The sequence below is a fragment of the Mobula birostris genome, chromosome 11, assembly GCF_030028105.1.
Source record: "Mobula birostris isolate sMobBir1 chromosome 11, sMobBir1.hap1, whole genome shotgun sequence".
NCBI lineage: Eukaryota > Metazoa > Chordata > Chondrichthyes > Myliobatiformes > Myliobatidae > Mobula > Mobula birostris.
In genome coordinates this window covers 116469681-116482003 of record NC_092380.1, presented here as the reverse complement: position 1 = coordinate 116482003, position 12323 = coordinate 116469681, and the positions used below count along the sequence as shown (strand labels likewise).

General features: G+C 43.3%; 1 protein-coding gene and 1 long non-coding RNA gene across 10 annotated transcripts in view; one reads left to right on the top strand and one right to left on the bottom strand.

Moving 5' to 3' along the window:
* Nucleotides 1-12323, top strand: part of sirt3 (sirtuin 3) — an 89918-nt gene that overhangs the window by 32796 nt on the left and 44799 nt on the right. Inside the window, exon 1 of one of the 9 annotated variants that reach the window (XM_072272939.1) lies at nt 4428-4482. The exons of the other annotated variants lie outside the window; for them this stretch is intronic. The gene's annotated coding sequence lies outside the window, so the exon portion shown is untranslated. Of the gene's footprint in view, nt 1-4427; nt 4483-12323 lie in introns of those variants that run through there. 9 annotated transcript variants of the gene reach the window in all.
* On the bottom strand, nt 1157-12201 carry LOC140205342 (uncharacterized). The gene is made up of 2 exons (XR_011887825.1): nt 11839-12201; nt 1157-1631 (listed from the first exon to the last, which is right to left on the bottom strand). It is a non-coding gene; the product is annotated as an uncharacterized lncRNA (long non-coding RNA).

The window sequence follows — 12323 nt, the reverse complement described above, 5'->3', positions numbered from 1 at the left end:
CCTTCTTGGCTGTGCCGAACCATTTTCTGCCTAGTCCCACTGACCTGCACACGGACCATATCCCTCCATACACCTCTCATCCATGTATCTGTCCAATTTATTCTTAAATGTTAAAGAAGAACCCACATTTACCACCTCGTCTGGCAGCTCATTCCATACGCCCATCACTCTCTGTGTGAAGAAGCCCCCCCCCCCCATGTTCCCTTTAAACTTTCCCCCCCTCACCCTTAACCCATGTCCTCTGGTTTTTTTCTCCCCATGCCTCAGTGGAAAAAGCCTGCTTGCGTTCACTCTATCTATACCCATCATAATTTTATATACCTCTATCAAATCTCCCCTCATTCTTCTACGCTCCAGGGAATAAAGTCCTAACCTATTCAACCTTTCTCTGTAATTGAGCTTCTCAAGTCCCGGCAACATCCTTGTAAACCTTCTCTGCACTCTTTCAACCTTATTAATATTCTTCCTGTAATTTGGTGACAAAAACTGAACACAATACTCCAGATTCGGCCTCACCTTAGAATGTAGAAGATTGCGAGGAGATTTGATACAGGTATACAGAATGATGAGGGGTACAGATGGGCTCAATGCAAGCAGGCCTTTACCACTGAGGCTGGGTGGGACGGCAACCAGAGGTCATGGTTCAGAAGTGAAAGGAAAAAAGTTTAAGGGAAACACAAGGGAAAACCTCTTCACTCAGAGGCTCGTGAGAGTGTACATTGAGCTGCCAGCACAAGTGGTGCATTCGAGCTCAATTTCAGTGTTTAAGCACAGTTTAAAGTTGGATAGATACATGGATTGTAGGGGTATGCAGAGCTATGGTTCTGTTGCAGATCGATGGGAGCAGTCAGTTTAAAAGGTCTTGGCATGGATTAGATGGGTCAAAGTGCCTGTTTCGGTGTTGTACTTCTCAATGATTCTATGATTCTTAGACAATCAAAGGTTCCCTTACCTTGCCACCCTATAACCAGAGGTCATAGATTTAGGTCAAGAGACCAGTGTAGGATATCTGAAGAATTTTTGTCACCCAGGAGGGGTTGGAGTCTGGAATATTGCCCGAGTGGGTGGTGGAGGACAAGTATCTGACAAGCAATAGAATAATCTAGTTGGAACACCTGTAGTGTACTACATGAACACATCTATTCCATCCATATCAGAGGTTTCAAAAATACATTTAATGTCGGAGAAATGTATACAATATACATCCTGAAATGCTTTTTCTTCGCAACCATCCACAAAAATGGAGAAGTGCCCCCAACGAATGAGTGACAGTTAGATGTTAGAACCCCAAAGTATCGACCTCATTTTAATTTTGGCACATGTATTTTATTCAAAAGCTACAGAAAGCAGTAGTATGCATTTTGAGACACTTAGAATGGCTTTAAGTCAGTAGCTAAGCAGCAGCTGCAGCATCCAGACTCCGGGCAGGATGAGCAAAGGGAAACCCAACCACCGAGAGATGATCCCGGTCCTCATTTCTGGTAAACGCTAATCACTCCGCCAACCAGCAGCCCAAACACAATCACAAAGAAGAGGATTGACAGGATTGTGGCTGCCAGATTCAGTGCTTTAGATGTGAAACCATGGTGGTTGGCCTCGTAGATATTCCCCAGGACTTTCTGGTCTCTAGCCTGTAGAGAGAACAGATGGGAACAGTGAGAATCCTGCAGAGTACGTGGAGATGCTGGAACTCCACAGCCCTAACTCCGGCTAGAAATTATGGAACATCCAGCGCCCTACAGAAAACCAACTGAAGTCAGTAGCACCCAATACAATGCCCAGATACTGAATGCCCACGAACATCATCAGCAGCTGAACACCGTGCAGACACAATAGTTTGTAGAAGGCAGGAGACACTACAACACCTTAACTGTTATTCCTCCAAAATACTGATGTCTTGTCATCACATTGGATTCATCCAGACCAGTCCTCCTCAACAGGAACTTGGTTAGGCCACTTTAGGAGTATAGTGTGCAGAGGCATTCACTACGTTACCAGACGGTGATTGGGACTTTGGAGAGGGTGCAGAAGAGGTTCACCAGGATGTTGCCTGGATTGGAGAGGTTGGACACACATTGGGTTGCTTTCTCCAGAGTGGTGGAGACTGAGAGGGACCTGATGGTATGTAAAATTATGAGGCAAAGGAAGGGTAATCAATAACGTTTTCTCTGGGGTGGAGAGCACAGTTTTAAGGTGGGGGGGGAGTTTAAAGGAGATATGTAAAGCAAGAGTGGAAAGTGCCTGTAGCACACTGCCAGGGAGGTGGTGGAAACATGCAGTAGCAATATCTAAAAGGCAGTTAGACAGGGACATGAAGATGCAGGGAATGGATGTTCTGATGAAGAGTCTTGGCTTGAAACTCCAACTGTTTACTTTTACCATAGACGCTGCCTGACCTGCTGAGTTCCTTCAGCATTTTGTGTGTGTTGCTTTGGATTTCCAGCGTCTGCATATTTTCTCGTGTTGGGGATTAGTGTAAAATGGTTAGCCCTGACATCATGGGCTGAACAGCCTGTTGCTGTACTGTACTGTTCTATAATAGCTTTGTGAATGGACCTTCAGCTGACATATAGCAGTGATTCGAGGCATCAACTTACCACACACTCATGCCAATACATCATGAATACGAACCATTCGCCCAACCACTCCATGCTGATCACAATGCCACCCAGCTGGTCCCAATCTCCTGCATTTGACCCAAATCCCTCCAAATCCCATCCTCCATGTCCTCCAAGTGCTATTGTATCTGCCTCAACCACTTCCATATGCCCACAACGGCTTCCCAACTCGTACAATGAACCCATCACCCTCTGAGGAAGAAGTTGCCCCTCGGGTTCCTTTTCAATTTTTCATCCTGAATCTATTCCCCCCTTGTTTTGGGCTTCTCTACCCTGGGGAAAGTTTATAACCATCTGCCTTATCCATGCCTCTTGATTTTAAACATTTGTATTATTTTACCTCTCATTCTCCCGTGTTCCAGGGAATAAAGACCTAGTCTGGTCGACCCTCCCTAACAAAATCCTTGTAAATCTTCTCTGAACTCTTTCCAGGTTGACCACATGCAACCCTCTCACCGTGGGCTCATAATGAGCTAGTGAATACAAACTAACAGCAACATAACTCTACAATGCACAGGGAGTAACGATGAAAAGGCCATTACCAGTAAAATATCATGTCTACGGTAAATATGATTTTGGTAAACACAAAACAAATTCTATTGGCTATTACAATAAGCCTAACTTAATCAACTGAATTATTATTTGAAACAGCAAACAAAAAGAAATACTTGAGTGTACAATACAATTGAAGGAACACATTACATTTTGAGAAAATCTGCAGAAAATAAAATACCTGATAAAGCATGGTCTTAAACCAGGGCATTACATTGTCCTCCCACCAAAATAGACATGTCCTTACGTCTTTGCAAATTTTTGAAACTTATCAAATCCATCATTAATAACACAACACTTACACTCAGTCTTAAAGCATGCAAATGAATTCCGTAATTACATAATCTCCAATCCATTTGTAGATGGAAGCACTATATCTCACCACTGGGATTCACACAACACCCTGATATCAAGATATGTCATATGCCAGCGTATCTGGAGGTCTCCTGATATCTTATATCAGTTTCATTTTCTTCAGTTTCAGTCTTTCCTTGTGACTTTTCACGCTTACTTTAAGATGTCTCATGCTGCCTATCATTTGTACTTTACTGCATCTCAGTTCCTTCTGCCCTTTGACTAAACTTGGCCTCATCTTCAATTATATTTTGAGTCCAGTTCCCTTTTACCATCTAATATCACTCCTGGTTGTCCAATGGTTGTATTCCTCACTATAGCCAGGTCTAGACTGAAAGGTTCTGACACCTCTTCATCAACTCCTCTTGGGATGTTTGCATAAGGTAAGTCATACCACATTCCAATTTCCTCCTCTTCTGAGTCTGTGCAGTATTCAGTGGATTTGTCTGATTTCTCTTCAGGTTTTTACACCAAAACCACACCATTGTCTGGCTTATCCTCAGCTTGTTTCTTTTCTCTTTTTCTTCTCCTTTGCAGAGTTGTTTTCCCAGGTGTAGGTTCTACATCAGATTCTGGGTCAATATGTCCTTCCTCTCTGAGGTAAAAGATGGTTCCGATGCAGAATTTTTATGGGACCATTTCCATCTTCTGGTATCAACCGAAAAGCTGGCAAATTTGGAATCTGGGTCTCCACTGCATAAGGTGCAGAAACCCAGCAGTTGGCCAACTTATGCTTCCCTTGTAGTCCTAAATTTCTTATTAGAACTCTATCTCCATGCATCAGTTAGGAAAATTTAATCTTTTGATCTTACCTCTTCTTGTCTTCTTGGTTTTGTTTTCTAGCTGAAACTGCTGCTAATTCGTAAACTATTTGCAGTTCTTTCTTCATATCAGACATATACCTGAGAAGTTTTCTGTGGCAAGTTATCACTAGAGGTTCCAAAGCAAAGATCCACAGGTAATCTTGTTTCATGTCTGAACATTAAATAGTAAGACGAGTAGCCAGTGGCTTCATTCTGAGTACCAATACAACAGTGTACCAAATATCCATTATGCTGACTCCACTTGCTCTTATACTTGACATCAAAAGTTCCTAGTGTGTCTAATAATGTCCTTTTGAATCTCTCAGGCTGAGGATTGCATTGAGGATAATATAGCATAGTCTTTGACTTCTTGACTCCAAGCATGCCAGTAACTCACGTATGACACAGCTTTCAAAATCCCTTCCCTGATCACTGTGCATCCTTCTTGGCAGACCATAATGAATAAAGTATTTCCCTTGCAAGGCTTGCAACTGTGAATGCTTTCTGATCCTTTGGGGGAAAGGCTGAGTGTATCTGGCGCAGTGATCAGTAATGACCAAGACATTTGCAGTGTTACTTGAATCTGCCTCTATGGAAAGAAAATCCATACTCACTAGATTAAGTGGTCGCTTGCTTTGTAGAGGAGACAAGGGAGCATCTTTCTCAAAATGCAACAAGTGCATGACTTGCAGTAATCTTCAACTTCAGACTTCATTCATGGCTGATAGAAACAATCTCTGACTAATCTGTTAATCTTGTCAAATCCCAAATGACCTGGCTCATCATGAAGTGACCGCAGTAAAATTTTTCTGTACTTCTCAGGCAAAATCAACTGAGCACGGTGAGTACTTGGAGGAAAGTAACCATCTATAAGACTCTGTTCCTGAACTCCAGTTCTGATTCCTTCATCAGTAGGGGTATAGTAGGATGTTTTATATTCTTTTGAAATATCTCCCTGGAAAATAGCGGACCAGATTTCATCTATATAAGGATCATCTTGCTGCGCTACTGACAACTCAGCAGGGCTCAAGGCAGGCAACTGTTTCATATTCAGCATGGTCAGGTTGCAATATGCTTGTGGAATTGCATGGCTAGAAGTACCCTAATGGTTATCAGCTCTATCAGGCCATAATCTTTGCTCTGATTTGCCAGCTGTGCAAAACTGACACATGCTGTAATACCTGAGGCAGGAATGTCCTCCCACACTTGGTCAGTTACTGGCAATTCGTAAGAGTGTTGTGATAATGCAGCCACGTTAAAGCTCAAACTTCCCTGTCTGTATTTAAGGCTGAAATCATAGACAGACAACACCACCAGCCAGTTCCCAATATCAGATCTCTGCAGCCCTTTCTCAAGATAACTTGCCATTCCACCTACTAGTCTGATAAAGAATAAAAAAGCCCTGACAGCCACTAAAGCATTAAATAAAGAAACCAGAGGCACCACAGTTCTTGGGAGGTCTTACTGACCTGTATAGAGTGGAGCACATTGCTGCTTTAATATTCCTTACTAATTACTGATAGTAGCCACCTTCCCAGCCCTCTGCAGGTTAGAATCAGAATCCGAGTCAGGTTTTATATCACTGACATATGTCGTGAAGTTTGTTGCCTTGTGGCAGCAGTCTGTAAACATGTTATAATACTATAAATTATAATAAGAGACATATGTTATAATATTATAATATAATATATAACATATAACATATGTTATAATAGGGGAGGAGGGGTGGCATTACTGGTTAGGAATACTATTACAGCTACAGAAAGGATGGGTAATGTAGCAGGATCCTCTTTTGAGTCAATATGGGTGGAAGTCAGGAACAGGAGGGGAGCAGTTACTCTACTGGGGGTATTCTATAGGCCCCCTGGTAGCAGCAGAGATACCGAGGAGCAGATTGGGAGGTAGATTTTGGAAAGGTGCAAAAATAACAAGGTTGTTATCATGGGTGACTTTAAGTTCCCTAATATTGATTGGCACCCGATTAGTTCCAACAGTTTAGATGGGGCAGAGTTTGTTAAGTGTGTCCAGGACGGATTCCTGTCACAGTATGTTGACAGGCCGACTAGGGGGAAATGCCATACTAGATATAGTATTAGATAATGAACTGGGTCAGGTCACAGATCTGTCAGTGGGTGAGCATCTGGGGGACAGTGACCACCGCTCCCTGGCCTTTAGCATTATCATGGAAAAGGATAGAATCAGAGAGGACAGGAAAATTTTTAATTGGGGAAGGGCAAATTACGAGGCTATAAGGCTAGAACTTGCGGGTGTCAATTGGGATGATGCTTTTGCAGGGAAGTGTACTATGGACATGTGGTCGATGTTTAGAGTTCTCTTGCAGGATGTTAGGGATAAATTTGTCCCAGTGAGCAAGATAAAGAATGGTAGGGTGAAGGAACCATAGGTGACAAGTGAGGTGGAAAATCCAGTCAGGTGGAAGAAGGCAGCATACATGAGGATTATGAAGCAAGGATCAGATGGGTCTATTGAGGAATATAAGGTAGCAAGAAAGGAGCTTAAGAAGGGGCCAAGGAGAGCAAGAAGGGGACATGATTGAAACGTATAAAATCCTAAAGGGATTGGACAGGCTAGATGCAGGAAGATTGTTCCCGATGTTGGGGAAGTCCAGAACAAGGGGTCACAGTTTGAGGATAAAGGGGAAGCCTTTAGGACCGAGATTAGGAAAAACTTCTTCACTCAGAGAGTTGTGAATCTGTGGAATTCTCTGCCACGGGAAGCAGTTGAGGCCAGTACATTGGCTATATTTAAGAGGGAGTTAGATATGGCCCTTGTGGCTACGGGGATCAGGGGGTATGGAGGGAAGGCTGGGGCGGGGTTCTGAGTTGGATGATCAGCCATGATCATAATAAATGGCGGTGCAGGCTCGAAGGGCCGAATGGCCTACTCCTGCACCTATTTTCTATGTTTCTATGTTTCTATGAGAAGGCCTTGGCGAGTAGGGTAAAGGAAAACCCCAAGGCATTCTTCAATTACATGAAGAACAAAAGGATGACAGGAGTGAAGGTAGGACCAATTAGAGATAAAGGTGGGAAGATGTGCCTGGAGGCTGTGGAAGTGAGCGAGACCCTCAATAAATTCTTCTCTTTGTTATTCACCAATGAGAGGGAACTTGATGATGGTGAAGACAATATGAGTGAGGTTGATGTTCTGAAGCATGTTGATATTAAGGGAGAGGAGGTGTTGGAGTTGTTAAAATACATTAGGACGGATAAGTCCCCGGGGCCTGACGGAATATTCCCCAGGCTGCTCCACAAGGCGAGGGAAGAGATTGCTGAGCCTCTGGTTAGAATCTTTATGTCCTCGTTGTCCACGGGAATGGTACCGGAGGATTGGAGGGAGGCGAATGTTGTCCCCTTGTTCAAAAAAGGTAGTAGGGATAGTCCGGGTAATTATAGACTAGTGAGCCTTACGTCTGTGGTGGGAAAGCTGTTGGAAAAGATCCTTAGAGATAGGATCTCTGGGCATTTAGAGAATCATGGTCTGATCAGGGACAGCCAGCATGGCTTTGTGAAGGGCAGATTGTGTCTAACAAGCCTGATAGAGTTCTTTGAGGAGGTGACCAGGCATATAGATGAGGGTAGTGCAGTGGATGTGATCTGCATGGATTTTAGTAAGGCATTTGACAAGGTTCCACATGGTAGGCTTATTCAGAAAGTCAGAAGGCATGGGATCCAGGGAAGTTTGACCAGGTGGATTCAGAATTGGCTTGCCTGCAGAAAGCAGAGGGTCATGGTGGAGGGAGTACATTCGGATTGGAGGGTTGTGACTTGTGGTGTCCCACAAGGATCGGTTCTAGGACCTCTACTTTTCATGATTTTGATTAATGACCTGGATGTGGGGGTAGAAGGGTGGGTTGGCAAGTTTGCAGATAACATAAAGGTTGGTGGTGTTGTAGATAGTGTAGAGGATTTTTGAAGTATGCAGAGAGACATTGATAAGATGCAGAAGTGGGCTGAGAAGTGGCAGATGGTGTTCAACCCAGAGAAGTGTGAGGTGGTACACTTTGGAAGGACAAGCTCCAAGGCAGAGTATGAAGTAAATGGCAGGATACTTAGTAGTGTGGAGGAGCAGAGGGATCTCGGGGTACATGTCCACAGATCCTTGAAAGTTGCCTCACAGGTTGATAGGGTAGTTAAGAAAGCTTATGGGGTGTTAGCTTTCATAAGTCGAGGGATAGAGTTTAAGAGTCATGAGGTTATGATGCAGCTCTATAAAACTCTGGTTAGACCACACTTGGAGTACTGTGTCCAGTTCTGGTCGCCTCACTATAGGAAAGATGTGGAAGCATTGGAAAAGATACAGAGGAGACTTACCAGGATGCTGCCTGGTTTAGAGAGTATGGATTATGATCAGAGATTAAGGGAGCTAGGGCTTTACTCTTTGGAGAGAAGGAGGATGAGAGGAGACATGATAGAGGCATGCAAGATATTAAGAGGAATAGATAGAGTGAGTAGCCAGCGCCTCTTCCCCAGGGCACCACTGCTCAATACAAGAGGACATGGCTTTAAGGTAAGGGGTCGGAAGTTCAAGGGGGATATTAGAGGAAGGTTTTTTTACTCAGAGAGTGGTTGGTGCGTGGAATGCACTGCCTGACTCAGTGGTGGAGGCAGATACACTAGTGAAATTTAAGAGACTGCTGGACAGTTATATGGAGGGATTTAAGATGGGGGGTTATATGGGAGGCAGGGTTTAAGGGTTGGCACAACATTGTGGGCCGAAGGGCCTGTACTGTTCTATGTTCTATATATATTATGTTATATGGTATTTCTCAATATAATTTATAATATATATATTGCAGTGTACTGCTGCAGAACAATAGTTTTCACTACATACTATATGTCATTGATAACACTGGACAACAAATTTTTTCAAAAGTGTTGCTTCCTCAGAATTTTTTTTTGTTTATGATAGACTGCTTGAAAATGAGCACAAAAATAATTTCAGACTACTTATGTCACGTATGAATTTGGAGAAACAACAAATTAATTTTTATTGAATATAATGTGTTTAATTGCATAATGGTGCTGATGCTTTGCAATAGTTCAACTTAGTTAGAAATATTTTGTTAATGATTTTCATTTGTACTCAGTGTCTGAGGCTTCGCACTTAAGTGTCCAACAATAATTTGCCAGCATTGATGGATTCCAGTTGCCCTGTTATCTTTTCTCCATGACTGCAATGTCCTGGTGAAACCTTTCACCATGCTCGTCACTAACAGCACCAAGATTTGCAGGGAAGAAGTCTAAACGGGAATGCAGAAAATGAATCTTTAGTGACATGTTGCGCCTCATGGTTTTGTATGCTTGAAACATGCTTTCAACCAACTGCATGTAGTTTGATGCTCTGCAGTTGCCAAGAAAAATTTCAACAGCTTTCTTGAATGCCTTCCATGCGATTTTCTCCAGTCCCACTAGAAATTCTTCAAGTTGCCTGTCATTGACGACCTGTTTGATTTGTGGAACAACAAAGATGCTTTCCTTAATCTTGGCATCAGTTATTCTGGGAAGCATCCGTCTCAAGTATTTGGGGAGGAACATCTGGAGAAACTTCTGAAATGCCCGCTTCGCTGCCGCTGCTACTGTGCGATCGAGAATCTCCAGAGGGGAAGGCCCCGAATCATCGACTTTGAATATTGCTTGGTGGCCGGAGCTGGGGTCGAAGCACTTAGCAGAGATGGTGCTCGGTGCTTGGTGTCGGAGGGTTGGTCAGCGGCTCGAAGTTTTCGGACGGACTCGAGTCGGCTGTGGTCGGGTGCTTCCGGGGTGCTGCATCGGCAAGTTTGCGGCGCTGGAAGTTCATGGCAGGGAGAGTTTCTCCCTTCTACTGTCTGCGTGAGATGATGGGAATTTCAAGACTTTGAGACTAATTTTTTTACCGTGCCCATGGTCTGTTCTTTATCAAATTACGGTATTGCTTTGCACTGTTGTAACTATATGTTATAATTATGTGGTTTTTGTCAGTTTTTTAGTCTTGGTCTGTCTTGTGTTTCTGTGATATCATACTGGAGGAACATTGTATCATTTCTTAATGCATGCATTTCTAAATGACAATAAACGAGGGCTGCGTGTCCAGATGATCTGATCTAAATATCGAAACCCTTCATAGAAATTTTTGTGCCTGGTGATAACAAATTCCATCCTTACAGTCCTGAACCCAATAATTATTCCTGAAACCTGTTCTGCCAAGCAGCATCCACCCTGCCTAACCATGCCCAGGCACGCCTGGACAAGATAGGGAACTTTTCAGCTTGCATTGTGGCCAACATTTTAATGACTTGAATTATAAATTGAAATGATAAATATGGGAGATTTCAAAAATTGTACATGACAGGGAAATTTCCTTGTGATTTTCATGATCTGCAGCCCAAAATCCATAAGATACACCCAAAAGTATTCAGGAAGCAAAATCTTTGTTGTCCAGTGTAATATAAATTAAAGTCAATAAGTAGTGCAAAAAGAGAGCAAATGTTTGTGATAGTGTTCATGGGTTCATAGATCATCCAGAAAAATGATGGTGAAGGACTAGTCTTTATCAGAATAGTAGCTGGAATGGAAAGTTCCCTTTTCTTAAACTGTTGAATGTGGGTCTTTAGGCTCCTGATGGCAGGAATGAGAAAGAACAAGCCACGCTGAATGTAAGCATTACAATAAAATGCAACTTTTTTCACCTTTTCCCTGTTGTAACGAGAGTGACACAATTCTCACATTTTAACCAGCGTTTTGCCTCTGCTTTCACTTTCCTGCCAACTTCTGACTCAGCAGGTTCAACTTAAATTTGTTGAAGCCCCAGCACTTATCACGGCCCTTATCTGTCAGCACTGTGTGTTGGAAATTGCCCAAGTCCGCCGATAAACAGGAAAACACGTGTCTCCTATTTTCCACAAAATCTGATAACAGCATCTTATCACACCACTTCTGGAAAACCTGACTGCTGGGTTGGGTTAAAATAAAACCTGTCGCTTCTATTGTAACTCAGCGAGGACACATTAATCCTCTCTCTTGAAATATCTCCGGAACCTTCCTCACGACCCAGTCCCTTACATGGCTCAGGGGACTAGTTAGTTTCGGAGCAGACAACGGTGGCTGTAACAGCAACTCGCAACAGGAAAAATCAATCACATTCAAACAATAGCAGATACAGTAGGGACATTTGAGAAACTCTTAGGCACACGGATGATAGAAAATGGACGACTATGTCGGAGGGAAGGGCTAGGTTGACCTTAGAACGGGTTCGGAACAGTAGAGCACAGGAACGGGCCAAAATGAATTAAATTGATCAAATGGCCAACAAAACTAATCTCTTCTGCCTACACAATGTCCATTTCTTTCCATTTCCCTCACATTCATTGCAACGGACCCTGCCCCTGCAGAGTAGCATCCCAGCTTGCAATATTTCAGTATGAGCAGAGCTCACACTTTCTCCAGTGGGTACTAACAAACCCAGGTTACTGACCAACCACTGGAACCAGAGACCACAAGTTACAAACTCACCTTCACCGAGAAGACCAAAGCCAGGAAACCAAGGCAGCAAAAATTGCAGAAAGCAAAGTTGAAGATTGACCAGAGGAAGTGGTCCTTGACAGGTAGGGGAGGCATCCCTATGTTGATAGCTGTAGCTGGCATCTCGACGTACTGCTGGGTTCGTGGTGGGAAAAAACCCCTTTCACTCTCGACCAGCTGCTGAGACATCCTGGACTCCATTGTAGCTGTACTCAACAAGCAAGGAAATGAAACTTCTGACGTCAATATCCAGGGTGTAACCTACTCTCTGTGCATGCAGTGATTAACCCCGCACTCTCTGGTCAACAACTGAGAGTTGTGTGTGCTGGGACTATACAGGGGATATGTATTCCACCAGACCTCAGACTGTGTACTCAACAGCTGTTCTCTGTTTTAATCCAGTCCCACTCTTGGGCAATACCTCATGGGGACTCAATGCAAGTGCCAATAACACACAGATAGGGAGAGTTTAAAGG